The sequence below is a fragment of the Pygocentrus nattereri genome, chromosome 8, assembly GCF_015220715.1.
Source record: "Pygocentrus nattereri isolate fPygNat1 chromosome 8, fPygNat1.pri, whole genome shotgun sequence".
In the NCBI taxonomy this organism is placed as follows: domain Eukaryota; kingdom Metazoa; phylum Chordata; class Actinopteri; order Characiformes; family Serrasalmidae; genus Pygocentrus; species Pygocentrus nattereri.
In genome coordinates, this window is record NC_051218.1 from 32,310,222 (window position 1) to 32,329,723 (window position 19,502).

General features: G+C 38.3%; 1 non-coding gene across 1 annotated transcript; it reads right to left on the reverse strand.

Annotated features, from left to right (window-relative positions):
• Nucleotides 1-4,787: 4,787 nt before the first annotated feature.
• On the reverse strand, nucleotides 4,788-4,956 carry LOC119263928. The gene has a single exon (XR_005130643.1). It is a non-coding gene; the product is annotated as a U1 spliceosomal RNA (small nuclear RNA).
• Nucleotides 4,957-19,502: the final 14,546 nt, after the last annotated feature.

Consider the following 19,502-nt stretch of genomic DNA (forward strand, 5'->3'; position numbering starts at 1 on the left):
GAAGGGAAAGAAATAAGAGATGAAATATAAAAAATGAGAAAAGAGGGGAAAGAAAAAACATCTGAAAGAGAGTGAAAGAGGCAAAGAGACAAGAAAGAGAAACAACAGAAAGAGAGAGAGAGAGAGATGGAGAGAAAAGAGATAGAAGAGTGTGAGAGGGAGAAAAAAATAAAAGAGAAGAGAATGAGAAAACCCTAAGAGTGGAAAAGAAAAAAGAGAAAAATGATTGAGTGAGAAAAAAACTGAGCAATAGAAACAGAAGTGAGAAACAGAAGAAAGAGATAAAGAAGATAGAGAGAAAGAAAGATGAATGGAACAAAGGATGGAAAGAAACAGAGGACAGAAAAGAAAGAGACAGAGGAGAGTGAGAAAAAATCTGAAAGGGCAGAGATAAAAAGGTTGTGCTTCATAGAGGCTCAGTGCGGTGCAGAGTCGTCTTGCTTTGATAAAATTTCACGGAAATTTCTATTTCACGGAAATGAAGACGAGAAGTGTGTTCATCATGCCGAACTAGAACTTGAGCAACTTTCTGTAGTTGTTGTTTCTCTTTCTGCAATAATTTTCTGCAGCATCAAATATATTATAACAATATCGACTAACTAGGAGAACTGATAGATACATCATTATTTTAAGAGCAAGGAAGTGAAGGAATTGATGACTTAGTTACCAGAAACTAGGCACAAATCTACACAAATTAACTGAGTGTTCTCAGATGATTGGTCACACCATGGTTTTGGGAAAGACCTGTGTCGATTAACGATGGGTCGTACTATGTAACTACCAAACCACCAAAGTGGATACCTTGATAGTTCCATCTACACCTTTGGGAAACACTTGCATCACAACTGCCATAGTCTAACTATGTAACAACAGCAACAAAGCTTTAAAAAATGTACTCCAGAATAGTTTACGCTACAGACATGGCTATCCAATCAGAATACTCGGCAGACCCTGCCCTCAATAAACTACTCAAAATCCTGATGTTACTGCTCTGCTTTTGGCCTTTAAAGGGTTAAAAATTACATTGATATATTAGAAACTCAAGATAGGAAATATACAACTAATTTGCAAATAAAAATAAAGACCTCAGCACTTAGCTTAAATCTAACAGGACAGAAAATCAATGAAAAACATGGCTGCCTTATGCAAATGATGACGATGATGGTGATGATGATGATGGTTATTATTATTATTATTATTATTATTATTATTATCATCATCATCATCAAAATTATTGCATTTTCAGTTAATAGACACTCTAGACTAACAATGTCTGAAAAGGTATCTGAGGAGGCACTGCAAAGATTTACAAAATTTAGGATCTTCTAAGTTCTTTTAATATAAAACATATTAGCCAGATCCATAAAGATATCAAAGTTCTTTTACCATTTACATGTAAAATAATGTCATATCTGTGTAGCCCAGGGTTTCCTTAACATCCTGATCTCACTAATGCACACTTTCATTCAGAAATTAGACACAGATTTTGAGTAAATGATGTTAAAAACATACCCTATATAAAAACATTGCTTTGAAAAATGCTCGAATTCTACAAATCTAGTCCTCTAATAATGGGTTTAAAATTTTAATAAATGGGTTTTAAAAATTACTAACTGTACAACTGCTACACACTGCAACAAAGTGAAAAAAAAAAGTTTTATTTTGCAATTAATTTACTTTAAATGTTTTTTTAGATTTTAGTTTTAAGCAGCACTATGGGATGTTAGGGGATTTGGCGACCTCTCTGGGGGAAAAAGGTAATTATATGCAATGCATAAAAGAACATTGGAGTAGCATTGGTTGTGCCCTTGAACCTTTAATACGTAAAGATGTACTTTATGTTATCATGTGAGAACTCCTGGCCTGATGCCCCTGACTTTAAAATGATTATTAGACTTTACAGGGCATTACACATTACAGGAAAATGCAACACATAATTATATACTGCGTTACCCCTCTTCAGTACAGCACTGTGTAATATAAATAAATAATTAACAATTAAATGAATGAAAAAATGAATGATTAATGTAAGACTAAAAACAAATAAGAGACCTATCAAAAGACAGGACCTTTACATTAAAGGTCCAGAGGACAGAGAACAGTCTTTTGACTGTCTTTTTAAAGGCGGTCACTGACATTTAAAGGCAAAGACACCCACTCAGTGGACACACACACATGCACACACACACATGTGTCTTCTGAGTGTGTCAAGGGATCTTATTAGTGACAGTAAAGCCATCTACACTCTACAACCATTTGAGAGAGAGAGAGAGAGAGAGGCAGGAAGAGAGGAGAAGAGTGAGGAGGAAGGGAAAGCATGAGAGACAAGAGAGGAAGAGAGACAAGGAGAGAGAAAAGAGAGAAAGAAAGAGAGAGCATAGGACAGAGATAAAGAGAAAAAAGAAAGAGAAAGAGAGGGAGATAGATAGAAGGAGAGGGAGAGAGAAGAGAGAGATAGAAGAGAGAGATGAAGAGGAGAGTGAGAGTCAAAGTGAGAGCGAGAGAAAGAAAACAGGGGGAGAGACAGTAAACATTTTTCTCTTTGTCACTGATTCTGTCTATTTCTCTGATTCTCTATCCTCTGTTTCACCTGCAGTTATCTTTATGAAGCAGTCCTTGAAAATTCAGACCCCATTTACAGTGTCAAGCCAGCTTTTTAAGGTTATTAGGATGTTTTAAGTTTTTAAAGAGTTACTTAACACCTTAACTTATTAATTTAGTTACTCAGTGTTAGTTAGATTAACAGTTTAACAGATTATAGAAATTGCTGCAGCTTCATCACTAATAAACCAATAAACTCATTACAGCTGGTATCTGCAAAAAAATCACTGCTAATGAAATGAGTCTGTGAGAGAGGCTGTCCAGGAGCTCCATAAAGATGCTAATCACATCTTCAGATCACAGCATATGTGTGTGTGTGTGTGTGTGTGTGTGTGTGCGTGTAGTCGGTGTGTTAACGCTGACCTGCACGCAAACTCTCGTCCTCCCACACACTGTTCATGATGGCCACACGGTTCTGGCCCGGATCTCTGCACAGATCCTACGCTAAAGACTCTGTTAGCGCACTAGCGTTAGCATAAGTAAACCCCGGAGCCCTGCTAACCCGCGACCCTGCGGTGAGCTCACCACACTCTCAACAGTGTGGGCGTATCAGTGCCTCAAACTTCATCTCCACACCAACTCCACGTGTGTATGTGTATTTAGCTCTGTTTGGGGACCAAATGGCCAAAGAACACTGGAACTCGTGAATGTTTTGGTGTTTCTGGGACATTAGGATGGCTCTCCATCAAAATTTAACACATTAAGTGGGGACGTTTGAGCGCTTTCGTTACAATAAGTACCAAAGCTGATCTTTTGGATACTGAGATAAAGGTTATCATTTAGCAGCATGTGGACACTCATATCTTCATTCAATAATTTTTCCAAGTAAATTTAGGTCATTTCTTTTGGTCCAATCATTATGGAATTTACACACAATATATAGAACTATTGGTATTTTCAAATTGTGTCAAAAACTGAAAAACAACAAAAATGGAGATACAAGGTTTTGTTCCGATAGCAACGATATGCACTGTATATGCATAAAAAATTTGGAATCAAGTTTTCAATAATATGCCTGGCAATGGACTGGCGACCTGTCCAGGGTGTATCCTGCCTTCCGCCCGATGACCACTGGGATGGGCTCCAGCACCCCCCCGTGACCCAGAAGCTAAGAAGATGTGTGTGTGTGTGTGTGTGTGTGTGTGTGTGTGTGTGTGTGTTTTCAATAATATATAACCAATTTAGCTGCAGACAAATGCATAAAATGACACTACTATGCTCATCCTGGACAACATCATAGGTTTTAGATAATTAGTAGGATACTAGGAAGCTCTAAATGGACTGAAAAAGGTTTGTAGCATTTAGAATTAAAGGGACTTTGTTCACAATTTCTGCATAATTCAGTGTTGGAGATCTAAACAGTCATTCAGAGTGGTAACTGAAACTTTTATTCAAATGGCGTCCTGCCTCACTGTAGATGAAAAAATGTAAATTCCATGAAATAATTAGAATCCAGAAAATCAATATTGGTCTCCAAGGTGTTTCATGTTATAAGCAGCCACCATGAGTGCATCATATTGCCGGGAAAAAAATCTTTTAAAAAAACATTCAGTTATATTTCTTTCAAAACAAAAAAAAAACAGGAAATTTGAAGAGCATGATGTACATGCTGCTTAAATGTGTTTTATTTGCATTTATTTTATTATTTTCATAATAAGGCAGTTTAGTGGTTTAATGTCTAATGGGGAATATGGGATGTTGATGATGGCAAAATAGTGGATAATCTAGAATAAGTTTTCTTTGTGGATCCTTGTGTATGCCTTAGCATATATCCCTCCACCATGAATGGATTTTATGGCCAAAATACTCTCAGAACCATCCTAAATCAATGTCTCAGACATCAGGCAGTGCGTTCATAACCATTTCATGTAATACCTTTCTGTGATGGAACTTTTAGAGGTGGACATCTGGTTCCAATCACCACAACTTTGAACAGTTCTGACTCTAAGTTTCTGTAGAACAGAGCATTTCACTCCAAACCATTTTGAATGACTCTGTTTACAAAGTAAGTAAGTGATACTTTTTTGATCCCACAACCGGGGAAATTCCACCTCCGCATTTAACCCATCCGTGTAGTGAAACACCACATACACACTAGTGAGCACACACACTAGGGGGCAGTGAGCACACACTTGCCCAGAGCAGTGGGCAGCCCTATCCACGGCGCCCGGGGAGCAGTTAAGGGTTAGGTGTCTTGCTCAAGGACACCTCAGTCACGGACTGTCGGCACTGGGGATCGAGAATGGGTATGGGATGGGAATTCGCAAGGGTCAGCACCACCCAAGTGCAATGGCAGAGCCTCGCCCTGGGTGAACCACCTTCGTGGTCATGGTATCGCCCCTGCCAGGTAAGTATAAGTATAAGGTAACCACATTTTTATGCAAAAAACTTAAACAGAATTAAAGTAACATTAATAGTTGATAAATGATAATAAATGATTTTATTAATTTCTTGAAATATTGGATAGCACTTTACTTAAGAGCAGGATCCATAAGAAATATCCAGATCATATATATTTACAATGATCATGTAATGATGTGTTTAAACCCCAGGCATTAATAGAGATAGTGATAAGCTAAATACACTCAGAACCATAATTTATCAGGTATGTTCTTTTGGGAGATGTCTGCTCCAAACCCTAACCCCTAAATTTACACTTCTGAAAATAATACTTGCAATTTTTAAAAATAATTTACATTTTGTTTAGAGTGAAGTTAAAAGATTGAGATCTATCATGAATTAAAAAAAAACACATTTTCATGTCACTACCGAAATTTTTTTTTATCCCTTATTTTAGCCATGCCCATGCATTGTGAAGCAGTAAGTGAGACTGCATCCCTGCCCCCCATGGCCACATGGTGAGCAGCTAGATCCCATTGTTTTAATGTAAATGTGTCCCAAAGTCTAAAAATCAATGTGGGGCATTAAGAATTGTCATATTTCCCACAGTAGGTACTTTTTTGTGTGTTTAAAGAAGCTGTATGGGTGTAGAGCTGTTCAAAGCTGTGTTTGCTGGTCATGTACTAGCTGCATTTTTGACTTATGCTCTGAAACATTTGGCAAAGTTTCAGTACTGCTATGATGGTTTAATCTAAAATATAATGTTCAATCATTTATTTTCATAAAAATAAGCATATTTATGGCATCTGGTCACTCAAAGCAAAAGGACTGTAGTCTAAAGTCCAAGATCAGTTAAAATCCTACAGAAGGCCCATGTGAGTTGTGATGAAAGGTCTTTGTAGGATTTGTGTAACATTATGTATGCTGGCCTGTGAAAATGAAATATGTAATAAAACATTTCAGTGACTGTTGAAATCCATTACGCTGCTTGCTGTTATGGCAAGTGGTTCCAAACTTTTGAACGGCACCACAAAGACAGGAATACTCACCAGCGTGTGAGCACTAGAGGCTTCAGCACTCACTCTTTGACAATGTAAGTCGCATGTCAATGGCGCGAGGTCAGCCAGCATGTGCGTGAAGGTGGAGGCTGAGGTTAAGGTCGATGATGTAATACTCCTGGTAGGCCTGGAAAGCGGCGCGTGGGCCGAACGTAGGTGTGCACGATACGAACTCCATCTCTCCAGGTAGAAGCAAGGCAGAGAGAGAGATAGCGAGTGTGCATGTGTGAGAAGAAAGAAAAAAAAAGAGAATAAGTGAGTATTATTGTTCTAAATTCACCCCCGCTCCCTCGCCTTCCCATGCATTTGCCTCTTAGATGTAGAAGACATTAACATAAGCATAACAAAGCAGAAGACTGAGCTGAGCCGTGCACGTCTGAAAAAAAAGGCGCCTTAATCCTGCCCTCCTGAGACACGCACACAGAAACACCCTCACCCTTTACACTCCGCCAGGCTTTTTTCCTGTGTGCCGCCGCTTTTCTCGGTTTGATTTTGATTTCATGCTGCTGCCATCTACCACAATAGGTCTGGAAATAAAAAAAAAACACAAAACAAAATGCGAGCCTTGTATTGTTTGTGATGCAACACGCACATATGCAAACATTCTGTTGTTACACAAAAGGGCTACATGAGCTAATAGCAATCGTATGGCGGCTGTATAAAAAAAGAGGATGCTAGTTTTGTCCCCATGGAGCTCAGCAAACAAAAGCACATCTATTATATTGACACTGCGATCCATCTCTGACAAAATGCTCGAGCCTGTCCTCATCCCATAACTGATCAAATAAACATCACTCTCAATCAGCCACAGTGGCCAGTGTGCTAATGCTAACCTAATGGGGATTTATTGGGCCGCGCAGTGAAATTCGGGAAACAGATAGTTTAATAGCTTCTCTAATCTGACAGTAGGATATGATGCAGTTTAGTAATGGGACCCAATGGGTATTAGTTCATAGAAAACAAAATTAAATCACCCAGAGGCATTAGAGGCAAATGTGAAAAAGCTTAGATTAGCCTCTATCAATTAGTATTGTAGCAAACCACATGCCTAACTTATCAATCACCTCAAAACGTATGGAGCTCATATCATAACTCATAACTTGTTTATGTGTTTCTGACACTATGACATCAGTAACCCTCAGTGTAAATCTAATTATTTCTGGGATTTTTTTTTTGAGAATTATTTATTAATGGATCTAGGTAGATAAAGCCAAGCAAGCTCTCTCATTGGTTAGGATTTCAGGAGCTGAACAGAAGGCATTACACATTAAATTTCGTACCTACATAATTTGGAACAGACAGAAGAATCATGCTGATTTACTATGGGATCCAATCTTATCAGAAAAACAAATGTATATAGTCATTCTGTAGCCATAGTATAAACAAGTTTCTAGAAGAAGAACAGCTTTTAGATGGATATTTTTGTGTAGTGGGTGACTTTTTAGTGGACCAATAATGTATAACTATAAATAATGCTATACTGAGAAGGCTCCCAAACAGTATCTGATTAACAGTGGTCATGTAAAATGCAAACCTAGTGGTATAAGGTTGGTGTTTCTAATAAAGTGGCCAGTGAGTGGAAGTACAAGGTTGGTGTTTATTCTAATAAAGTGGCCAGGGAGAGGAAGCTCAAGCTGTCTCAGATAAAGTGGCAACTTAGTGGAAGCATAATATTGGTGTTTCTAATAAAGTGGCCAGAGAGGAAGCACAAGGTAGGTGTTTCTAATAAAGTGGTCAAATAGTGGAAGTACAAGGTTGGTGTTTCTAATAAAGTGGCCAGTGAGTGCATGTGGAGGAAATCTAGACACTGTGTCTCTCACAAAGGTGTGATTAATGCTGCCAAGGCCGAGTTCGCTTCATCGTTTTTGATTGACACTCTAGCAAGAAGCATCCTTCACCAGCTGAGAGTACAGACCAGCATAACCTCCTACACAGTTAAAAAAACATGAAGCGGTTACTGGAGCTGTAAACCTCAGAGATATTACAGACTGCACAATTGTAGCCTTGATTTCTCTATTACAAGCTATAAAGTTGCATTGAGTCAAGGCGGTTTGGGGAAAAGGGAGAGCCAATCATTTTGTTTCTGTGAACCTGCACCTAGTAACAACTTATACTAGGATAATTTTGAGGTCTTCCTTACATTCCCAGGGCCTTTTTGCTTTTTCACTGAACTTTTTTGGCAGAAGAACATCCCATGGCCCCATATTCCAGGCCCACGTTGCCTGAATCAGGTTTCAACAGTATGAAAAAGGATTAATGTCAAAACCTCTGGTATATTTACAAATATAAAAATCTGATATATTCAGGGTTTTGTGTTCATGGACATGCTGCGTTAAAAATATTCTCCTTTATTAAAACACACTCTGTACATTTCAAAAAAGATGAATAAGAAGCTATTCACTGATAAACAGTAGTGATTTTTTTTATGTCACTGCAAAACATGTTCATTTCCATGCTAACAATGGACTCTATGAGGACATCTTCAAGGAAAAGATCTGTCCTCCATTTCAATACCATTTCCTCTTCATGAGAATCTCTGACATCACCTTAAATTACTAAACAAGCTGCAGCAGTGAGGGGTCCAGTCAACAGTATTAAACAAACATCCTAATGTCTAAATCTCCTAAATACTCCCCAACAGTGTCCTGTTTAAGCTTCCGTTTCTATTGTATTTAAGCAGCGTGTCAGGCAGCATATAGTTTACTACCAGCATAATGATGCTACATTTTATGCTGTAAATGCTGCTTTTACTGTGAGATGGTTTTCTTTCCTAACTCTGCGTTTTAAAAATCTCAGACACTGCAGACACAAAATATCCACCATCCCCTTATATGTTTATGTTGATAGTAAAATATTACAGTCATGGTGGTGAATAATGAGAAGACAGAGCTAGAAGTATGTCTGTATATTGGGAAGAATAACGTTAACATGCTTGGCTAAAGTGTTTGGGAAATGGAGACTGAAACTGGAGAGTGGCTTTGCTCTGATAAACAGCAGGGGGTGCTTTCACAATATTCAGAACTTACAGTTTATCACACTTTAGGTTTTTTTTTTTTTTTTTTTTACTTTTTTTTACATCAGTGACAGCAGCTAGCTGTCTGGCTAACCAATATTTGAGCTTTTTGTGCATGGTCAGTTGCTAGGTAACAGACATGACAGTTGATTGTTGACTTCGACTGAGTGAGTTAAGATTTCTTACGATGCTGTAAGATAAGATTCCTTAACTAAGATCAAATTTGCTTCTTTGATACAAATTTGTGGAAAATCATATCTTGACCTGTCAGATCTTAGGTTAAGACATAAGCCTAGGACGTTGTCTGTAATACAGCCCCTGGTTTTCCAATATGTTTGGATGATAAAATAAACAGTTTACAGTAAAGTGAAGTGAACCTCGTCACAACCAACATAAACTGCTGTGTCTACCAGCAGTCTCCTAAAAGCAGGAGGAGCTGCTCTTTCACATACAATTAAAAAGGACAGAAATGGTTTTTGATTTCAGAGCATCATAGTTTGTTACAGCTCATTTTTCCAGTTTAAAGATTTTAATATGACTTTCATCTTTGTCAGAAAAGAATCAGAAGATGTTTTGATACTGTTTTGATGTCCAAACTGACAAACAATAAATGAGTCAAGTAAATGAATTGACTTTGAACATAAATATCAATATTAACCACATTTAACTCCATGATATCAGTGCTGAGAACTCTGATGCAAAGTGTTTCCACATGAGTTGTTAACATGCATGAAAATTCCAATTTATCCATGACTATCTGGATTAACATCTGTAGCAACCTAGAACTCCATCGACCTTCTTCTGAAATGATAGTGAATTAACAGTGAGTTTGTCCCCCTTTCCTGCAGTACTCTTCTGTGAAGGTTTTATACTAGACGTTTTTATTTCATTCATCCACCACAGCATTAGTAAGGTCAGGTACTGATGTTGAATTACTTTTGATTGCTTTTGTTAGTTTTTAGTCCAACATGTTGAAAATTCAACATTACAAACAAATGTAATCCAACCTCAGTACCGCAGCACCTCATTTGTGAAACCTGGTGGTGGTAGTATCATTCTTCACTGATGAGCTGCTTTATTAGTCTTTATTGGTTGTGGAACTGGATCATATGTCTTTGTTTGTGATGGGAGTGTATTATTCTTTTTTGGTTATCGAACCAGATTATTAGTTTTTATTGATAAAAAACTGGATTATTTGTCTTTCTTGATGATGGGACTGGATAATGTTAATGTTATGATGAAAGAACTAGATTCTTGGTATTTGTTAATGATAGAACTTATTTAGAAAACTGGATTATTCAGCTTTATTTATCATGAGACTGGATTATTCGTCCTTTTTGATGATGGAACTGAATTATTCACCTTTACTGCTAATAGAACTGAATTATTGATGTTCGCTGATGATCAGTCTTAGTTAGTCATCGTCATTGATTATGAAATATATTAACTTATTTTCCTTCACTAAAGATGGTACTTGGTTATTTGTCTTTATTGATGGAACTGGGTTATTTAGCTTATCTGATGATGGAACTGGATTATTCCTTAAAACAGATTAATTATAAGGGGATATTTTTGCCATGTTATAATGTATTTTATGTGTGAACGAGGTGCCAGATTAATCAAAATTGGTCCCTGGATTTTAATTACGCAGGATTTGGTACAAAAGACCATTTTAAGGTTATAATCGGTTTTGCCGCAATCAATTTTAACAGAAAAATGGCACCAGATCTAGACGTCATTGCTGAAAACAGACCAGCTAAAGTCAAGTCTTTTACTTCAGCCTCTTTATCTCACACATTCTGACTCGTACAGGATGGTGATGGGATAAGTAGACTTTGCTGTTAATTGGCTCTCCTCTCGGGTGACAGCTACAGTGGAAAAAAAATTCAACTCCACGACAGGAAAGGGGTGATTTTAAGCACTTAAAGAGGTGCATTAAATTATAAACCGCCCATCACTCACTCACACACTCACACACATGCGCACACACACGGCAGATGAATTGTCTGCTGTCATTTCTTGGTTTTTTTAAATGCATGCAGAGCCGGAGTCATTAGTGGTTCGTGGCCCCGGAGCCAGAGGGAAGCTGACGAAGTGATCTTTAACTGGAATAGATGTCAGACTTAGCAAGAGCCTCTTCATAAGTGCCAATCTGCAGTGGCACAGGTAGGAGCTGAGAAGGAGACGCAGAGAGGAATAATGATGAAGGGAGAAGAGAGAGAGACAGAGAGCGAGAGAAAAAGAGAGGAGAGAGAAACAGAGAAAAGGAGAGAAAGGTAGAGTGAGAAGGATGGAGAGAGAAAAGATCAAGACAGAGCGGAAGAGAGAGAGAAAGGGAAAGAGAGAGAGGAAGAGAGAGAGCATTTGAGAAAAAGACAGGGAGAGAAAATGAGAGAGAAATACAGACAAAGAAAGAAAAAGAGTGGGTGATAAGGCAGAGAGAGAAAAAGAGTGAGAAAGAAGGAGAGAAGGAGAGAGAGTTGGGGAAAGAGAAAGCTGGAGAGGGAGAAATACAGAGAGAGAGAAAAAGAATGAGACATAGGAAGAAGACAGAGAAACAGAGAGAGATAGATAGAATGAGAAAGGAAGAAAGAGACAAAAAGAGAAAGCAAAAGAAAGAGGAGAGCGAGAGGAAGAAAGACAGAGAAGGAGACAGAGCAAAAGAGACAGACAGGAAGGGAAAGACAGCATGAGAGAAAAAGAATAGAGGATAAGGAGGAGGAGAGGAAACAAGAGAGAGAAGAAGAGAAACAGAAAGGAAGAGAGACAAAGAGAAATAGAGACAGAATGAGAAGGGAAGAGGGACAGTGCAAGAGAGAAGAACGGAGAGGGAGAGGAAAGAAAAGAGAATGAGAGAAAAAGAAAGGGAAAGCAAGAGAAATATTAAAAGGAAGAGAGTGGGAGATTTAGGAGAATGAGAAATGACAGAGAGAAAAAGAGAAAGTGATAAAAAACAGAGAAAATCTAGAGACAAAAAGAGGGATAGAGAGAAGGATAGGCAGAGAGGAAGGAGAGAGAAAGAAGAAGAAAGTTAGGGAGGGTGAGAGAAGGAAGGAGACGGGGAAGTGAGAGAGAGCAAGACAGACAAAGAGGGAGAAAAAGTGAGGGAAAAAGAGTGAAAGAGAGAGGAGGGAAGACAGAAATAAAGAATGAGAAACAGAGAAACGAGAGTGAAGGAGAAAGAGGGAGAGGAAAAGAGTAACAGACAATGAGAGAAAGAAAGAGAAAGGAGGGAAGAGAGAGACAGCATGAGAAAAAGGAAGAGGCGAGACAGGGAGAAAGAGTAACAGAATGAGAGAAAGAGAGAAGATAGAGAGAATAAGACAGAAATAAAGAGAGAGAGGGAGAAGGAGGGATAGAGAGAGAGGATGAGAGAAATAGAGAGAGAGAGAGTCTTATCAGCAGCAGCAGGCCCTGTGTGTAAGTGAAGGTGTGCTTGTATTTGAGGGCTGTGTTTGTTATTTTGTGCAGACTTTGCATGTTTTTGAGTTTGTTGTTGTAGCTCGTCTGTGTTTTGTCTCTCTGCGCTTAAAGTCACGATTAAGAGCCAGCTGCGACTTATAGGCTGCTTTTACTGCAGCTATAAAGGCTTAAGATGCTCCATCACAATAACACAGTAACGGTCACAGCTTCGGACAGTCTGCCATATGAACTTTTCCAAGTAAAGTTTGGTTTTTACTATTACTTTCCTAACTAGCCCATTCATATCCACAGCTGCAGCTAAAGTGTATGAGAAATAATGCAACACAACCTGCAAATGACCTAAAGTGATTAAATTTTGCATTTACTCTTTACTTTGCTTTCTTTCTGTGATTACATATAAATACATATATGTTCTAATTTTATCCACAATAATATTTGAATGTTTGTTTTTTATTCAGTGATTCAAAACAAATTTGCAGGCATTCTACACGTTTTAAGTAACTGTGTAGTTGTCTTATTTTATTGGCAAATTATATTGCTTTCAATGAGTGTGTTTACATGCACTTAATAACTGCAGAAAATCAGATGAGCCAAGCAGTAATTAGATGTATGCTTTGCAACCAGCCAATAAACCCACAAAATAAGATGTCACATAAATGTAAACTTAAACTCACACTGCATGCCATAGCTTAAAAAAAACAAAAAAACTTTGCACCACTTTACCTCAAAATATGAAAACACATCATCTAGAAGACTAAACTTATACAAAGCCTTCATTTGTCAAGGATAGATTTGGTTTCAGCATCGCTCCAAATGTGTTTTTCTTCCATCTCACAGCAATGCTTCTCGCTTATTTCCAGTACTGCCGTTTGTTTTCGCACATGCGCAGACTGAGAAATCTGAAAGAAATCAGAGTAAGAGTTTACATACACTGATAAATCTAATTACTAAGCAAAAATCCAGCTCTCAGTATGAAAAGCAGGTTCTGACAGCCCCCCCCCCCCCCCCCCCCAAAAAAAAAAAAAAAAAAAAACAATTGTTAATAGCTCATGTTGAAACTATTTTTGCCCCAAACCTGGTTTAAACATCTGAAAGGTTTAAGTGCTAACATCACAAGGTAATAGAATGGGCAGAGCCTGTTTTTTTTCCAAAGCAGGGCTTTATCAAGTTGTCCTTCAGTTGCATTTGAACACTTATCTGAGTTTCATTTTTAAACATATTTCTCAAAATTTTTGAGCAACAAAGTACCAAAAGCAAATGCCTTTTATTGTAGCTATCCAGTGATTTAGCCCTCTGGGTTCCATGAACTCGCCCACACGTCAAATGTTTGTATATCTATTTCCGTATCTTTGTGATGATACAGCACATAAATACAGTCCAATATTTCCTGAATCTGTAGACTCGCCCTTTCCATTCCATCTTATCACAAGCTCATACAGAGTTATGAGTCTATGAAGATGGGCTGAGATTCATCTGTCTTTCACCATGTGTAACTAGTGGATTTGTGTGTCCTTCTAGATTCTGTGTGAAACTGACCACTGACACTCAGGAAATCACTAAGGACTGACCCATCACACCAGAAACCCTTCATTCTTCATTCAGTCCACATTGGAGCTACGTGTGAAATGGCATGCAGAGAGTTTACAGATGCTGAAGTTGCTGCAGTGGTTTTGGAAAGTAGTGATGAAGATAACAGAGCATTTTGATATGAAACATATGAGTATCATGTTATATGAAGAGTCTTTAAAGGACAATTTAGTTTGCTACGCATAAAATCAAGAAAATGCCCCCCAGTGAAAGACAACATTGTTCCACTTTGAATGCCCTTCTTGCTTGTAAATTTCAATAAAAAAAAACATTGACGTAGTGCATCAAATTAAAGTGCCAACCTTGTTCATTGTAAATAGACTCATTTGTAAGTACAGTATTTTTTATCTTCTGCTTCTCCCAGAGGAGTTTCCTGAGATGTTGTACTAATAAAGGCAAATACTACAGAGCCCCTAAAGGAAAGCTGTGTTTTTGTTTTTTTTTTCCGAGATCAGATACCACCAAAAGGCACCAAATACTATATGGTGAGCACTTGATATTTTCAGGTGAGCTTTTTTGTACTAATACAAAAAAAAAAAAACCCAGAAACAAAACACAACAGCAACATGGTTACAAGAAGATGGCAAATGGCTGTAAAGATGAAATTAAAAAACTTACAAAGATAAAATCTTAAAGTTAAATCTCTCTGTCATTCTCGTTTTAATGCAATTCATTTCTTTGCATTATTGTAGTCCTGGAAAACGATTTAATTCCCTTTATTTTTGCTGAAATTTTGTAAATGCGCAAGACATCTGAATGACTAAATTATGCAGAAAATCTGCATATATTGGTGAAATTCCCCTTCAAGTTATTGCAGACAACACACTCATTTGTATTAAAAACGTGCAGCTAGGTGTGTTTTTGTTTATCATGTTCTCTAAGTTTGCCCCTAGGTGTGACTGTGTGAGTGACTGTCTGTGTCTGTCTGTTTGCCCTGTGATGGACTGGCGACCTGTCCAGGGTGTATCCTGCCTTCTGCCCGAAGACTGCTGGGATAGGCTCCAGCATCCCCCCGCGACCCTGACAGAGAAGCGGCTTAGAAAATGGATGGATAGAAAATGGATGTTCTCTAAGTTGTGCTGCTCCATCTGCCTGGTGTTAGACTGTAGATGAGCATGTGAGCCCGCCTATCAGAAGACGTTTTGGGCTATGAATCAAGCGCAGGTTGAAATTGGTGCTGTAATGGGTGTTTATGTGCACTCTGATAGCATGCAGGTTTTTGGAGATATTGCAATCTCCTCAATGACACCAGCAGTTTGGAAATAAGGGGAAAAAGGGGGGGGGGAGCTAAACAGCCACTCTTGGAGCGCAGTGGGTGTGAGCCGGAGTCACGTCCCACCTGCCCTCCTGACCCACCAGAGTTTGGTTGGTTGTGTGAAAGTGCCAATTTATGCTGAAGGCCCTCATTTTTTATTCGGCTGCATTTTTTTTCCTATTTCTTTTTTCCTTCTTTTTGCTGTAACCTGGCATTTCACGCTGTGTTTTTGGCTGATTACACAGCGAAATGAAAGGAGTGTGGGGTCATACAGAAATGCAGCAAGGCCACAAATACAAAAATATGTCTTTTCATACTCAGTAAATGTCATATTACAGTGAAACTCAACACTATGTTTAAGTACATGGGCTAAAATTAAAGAGGAGGTTTACTGTGAAAACAACAGCTTATTGGTTTTGGATTTGATCCCAACTTCTGGTGCTTTTCTTTTGTTGCACCCAGCAAACACAGGATAAGTAAAACAGGAGAAAATTTACAGTAACACTTTAAAGTCATTACGCTGCGCAGAATGTACATAAAAATAGTATGTTTTGAAAGTGAAATGTTTTCACATACTTGTTTGATATAGGATTTCAACTGCTCAACAGTTCAGGGTTGGATTTGTCTTATTTTTCATTTCAAAATGTGCCAAATGTTATCAGTAGATGACAGATCTGGACTGCAGACAGGTCAGTTTAGCACCTAGACTCTTTTAATATGGAACAATGCTGTTATACATGCAGAATGTAATAAATGCAGAATGTGGTTTGGCATTGTCTTGCTGAAATAAGCAAGGCTTCCCCTGGAAAAGATGCAGTCTGGATGGCAGCAAATGTTGCAAAAACCCCTATATCATTATGAATACTGGCTTTTGAACTGTGCACTAGTAACAAGCTGGGTTTTCCGGTGACCAGAGGACACAGTGTCCATGATTTCCGAAAAAAACATTTTGATACGTTGGACACAGGACACTTTTCCACCTACCCTCAGTCCTTTTTAAATGAGCTCTTGCCCAGAGAAGGAGGCAGCATTTATAGATCCTGTTTATATATGGTTTCTTCTTGGCATTTGAGAGTTTTCACTTGCATTTGTGGATGTAGCAACAAACTGTTTTCACACAGAGTGGTTTTCAGAAGTGTTTCTAATTCAGAATTATGTCTGTTTTCAATGCAGTGCTGCCTGAGGGCCCAGCAAATACTGTTTTTGGCTTTGTCCATTGCATACAGAGATTTCTCCAGATTCCATGAATATTTTAATGTTATTTTGTACAGTAGATGATGAACAGCAAATGTTCTTTGCTATTTAATGTACAGCAAATATTCTTTGTTATTTTGTTGCACTATTTGCCTGTGCAGTCTTTCACAGAGTGATTAATCCCTCCTCATCTTTACTTCTGAGAGACTCAGCCTCCCTGGGATGCTTTTTTATACCCAGTCTTGTCACTGACCTGATGTCAATTACCTATTGTTTTTTCTTTAGAATTACACTTTACCTTTTGCCTTTTGTTGCCCCTGTCCCAACTTTTTTGGAATGTGTTGTTTGCATCAAGTATGTATCATGTATTTTTCAAAAAACAATAACATTTTTCTGTTTCAACATTTGATAAGTTGTCTTTGTAATATTTTCAAGTAAATGTAGGATTTAAATGATTTGCACGTCATTTTGCACGTCATTTTGTGTCCCAACTTTTTGGGAAATGGGGTTGTAGGTACACCCCTCATACAAACTGTCTTCTCTTCTGCCTCCTGGAACAAGGCATGAAATGACATGAAATTTAATGGTTCTTCAGATTGATAGAAAATGTGCTATACAGTCATGGCCGAAAGTGTTGGCACCCCTGAATTTCTCCCCGAAAATTATTGCAATTACACATGTTTTGTTATACACATGTTTATTTCCTTTGTGTGTATTGGAACAACACAAAAAACAAGGCAAATTTGACATAATTTCAAACAAAACTCCAAAAATGGGCCAGACAAAATTATTGGCACCCTCAACTTAATATTTGGTTGCACACCCTTTGGATAAAATAACAGAAATCAGTCCCTTCCCATAACCGTCAACAAGCTTCTTACACCTCTCCTTTTGCTAACCGCTCCAAGTCTCTCATATTTGAAGGGTGCCTTCTCCCAACAGCAATTTTAAGATCTCTCCACAGGTGTTCAATGGGATTTAGATCCGGACTCATTGCAGGGCCACTTTAGAACTCTCCAGCGCTTTGTTTCCATCCATTTCTGGGTGCTTTTTGAAGTATGTTTGGGGTCATTGTCCTGCTGGAAGACCCATGACCTAGGATGCAAACCCAGCTTTCTGACATTGGGCCCTACATTGCGACCCAAAATCCTTTGGTAATCATCAGATTTCATGATGCTTTGCACACAGTCAAGGCAGCCAGTTCCAGAGGCAGCAAAACAACCCCAAAACATCTTTGAACCTCCACCATATTTGACTGTAGGTACTGTGTTCTTTTCTTTGTAGGCCTCATTCCATTTTCGGTAAACAGTAGAATGATGTGCTTTACCAAAAAGCTCTATCTTGGTCTCATCTGCCCACAAGATGTTTTCCCAGAAGGATTTTGGCTTACTTACATACATTTTGGCAAAGTGCAGTCTAGCTTTTTTATGTCTCTGTGTCAGCAGTGGGGTCCTCCTGGGTCTCCTGCCATAGCGTTTAATTTCATTCAAATGTCGACGGATAGTTCTAGCTGACACTGATGCACCCTGTGCCTGCAGGACAGCTTGAATTTGTTTGGAACTTGATTGGGGCTGCTTATCCACCATCCGGACTATCCTGCATTGCAACCTTTTATCAATTTATCTCCTCCGTCCACGTCCAGGGAGATTAGCTACAGTGCCATGGGTTGTAAAGTTCTTGATTACGTTGCGCACCATGGACAAAGGAACATCAAGATCTCTGGAGATGGAATTGTAACCTTGAGATTGTTGATATTTTTCCACAATTTTGGTTCTCAAGTTCTCAGACAGTTCTCTTCTCCTCTTTCTGTTCTCCATGCTTAGTGTGGCACACACAGACACACAATGCAAAGATAGAGTCAACTTCTCTCCTTTTTATCTGGTTTCAGGTGTGATTTTAAAATTGCTCACACCTGTTACTTATCACAGGTGAGTTTGAATGAGCATCACATGCTTGAAACAAAGTTATTTACCCTCAATTTTGAAAAGGTGCCAATAATTTTGTCTGGCCCATTTTTGGAGTTTTGTGTGAAATTATGTCAAATTTGCCTTTTTTTTTCCTGTGTTTTTTGTGTCGTTCCAATACACACAAAGGAAATAAACATGTGTATAACAAAACATGTGTAATTGCAATAATTGTCATGGAGAAATACTTCATTTTCTGGAAAAAATTCAGGGGTGCCAACACTTTCGGCCATGACTGTATATGGTTCTATATAAAACCTTTGTTGGGGCTATGTAGCACCAAAACGTGTTCTTCTACTGTAACAAGCTTGACATGGAATAGCAGAACCCTTCTTGGTGCTATATAGAACCATATTCAACACATTCTCCATCAATCTGAAGAATGTTTTCACCATGTAAAAATCCCTATAGGCATGCGAATTGTACTTGAAGTGGTCTGTCTTAGTTCACCTTACTTATCTGTAACTCGTGTACAAAATTATTTAAGCTTGAACCTGTTAAGTAACTTTATTTTTCAAGCCAATAGGTTTGCATGTTTTTAAAGAAAACTAATTTAAATTAAAAATCATTTAAATGGTTAAAATGTAAAGAGAGTCATTCAGATTGGTTTGGTGTGAAATGCTCTGTTCTAGAGAGACTTACGGAGTCAGAAATGTTCACAGTGGTGGTGATAGGAACCAGACATCCGCCTCTAAAAGCTCCATCACAGAAAGGTAGACGAAATGGTTATGAATTCACTACCTGATGTCTGAGACATTGCTCTATGATACTTCAGAGAATATTTTGGCCTTAAAATCCACTCATGGTGGAGGGATAAAAATATACAGGGTACTCTGAGGCAAAAAAAGTCCCCAAAGAAAACTTTACAGGTTTTGAATAGTAAATAAAATGGCTATATTTGTGTTGTAGTCATGGTGACCACTGGTTCCTAATGACCACAACTGATAAGAAATCTGAACCATTTCACACCAAAACGCTCTGAGTGAGTCTGTCTATATCTCAACCACTAAATAATGGAGAAATGTAAGTGGAAAAATAGATGCAATTCCCCATTAGGTACTAAACCA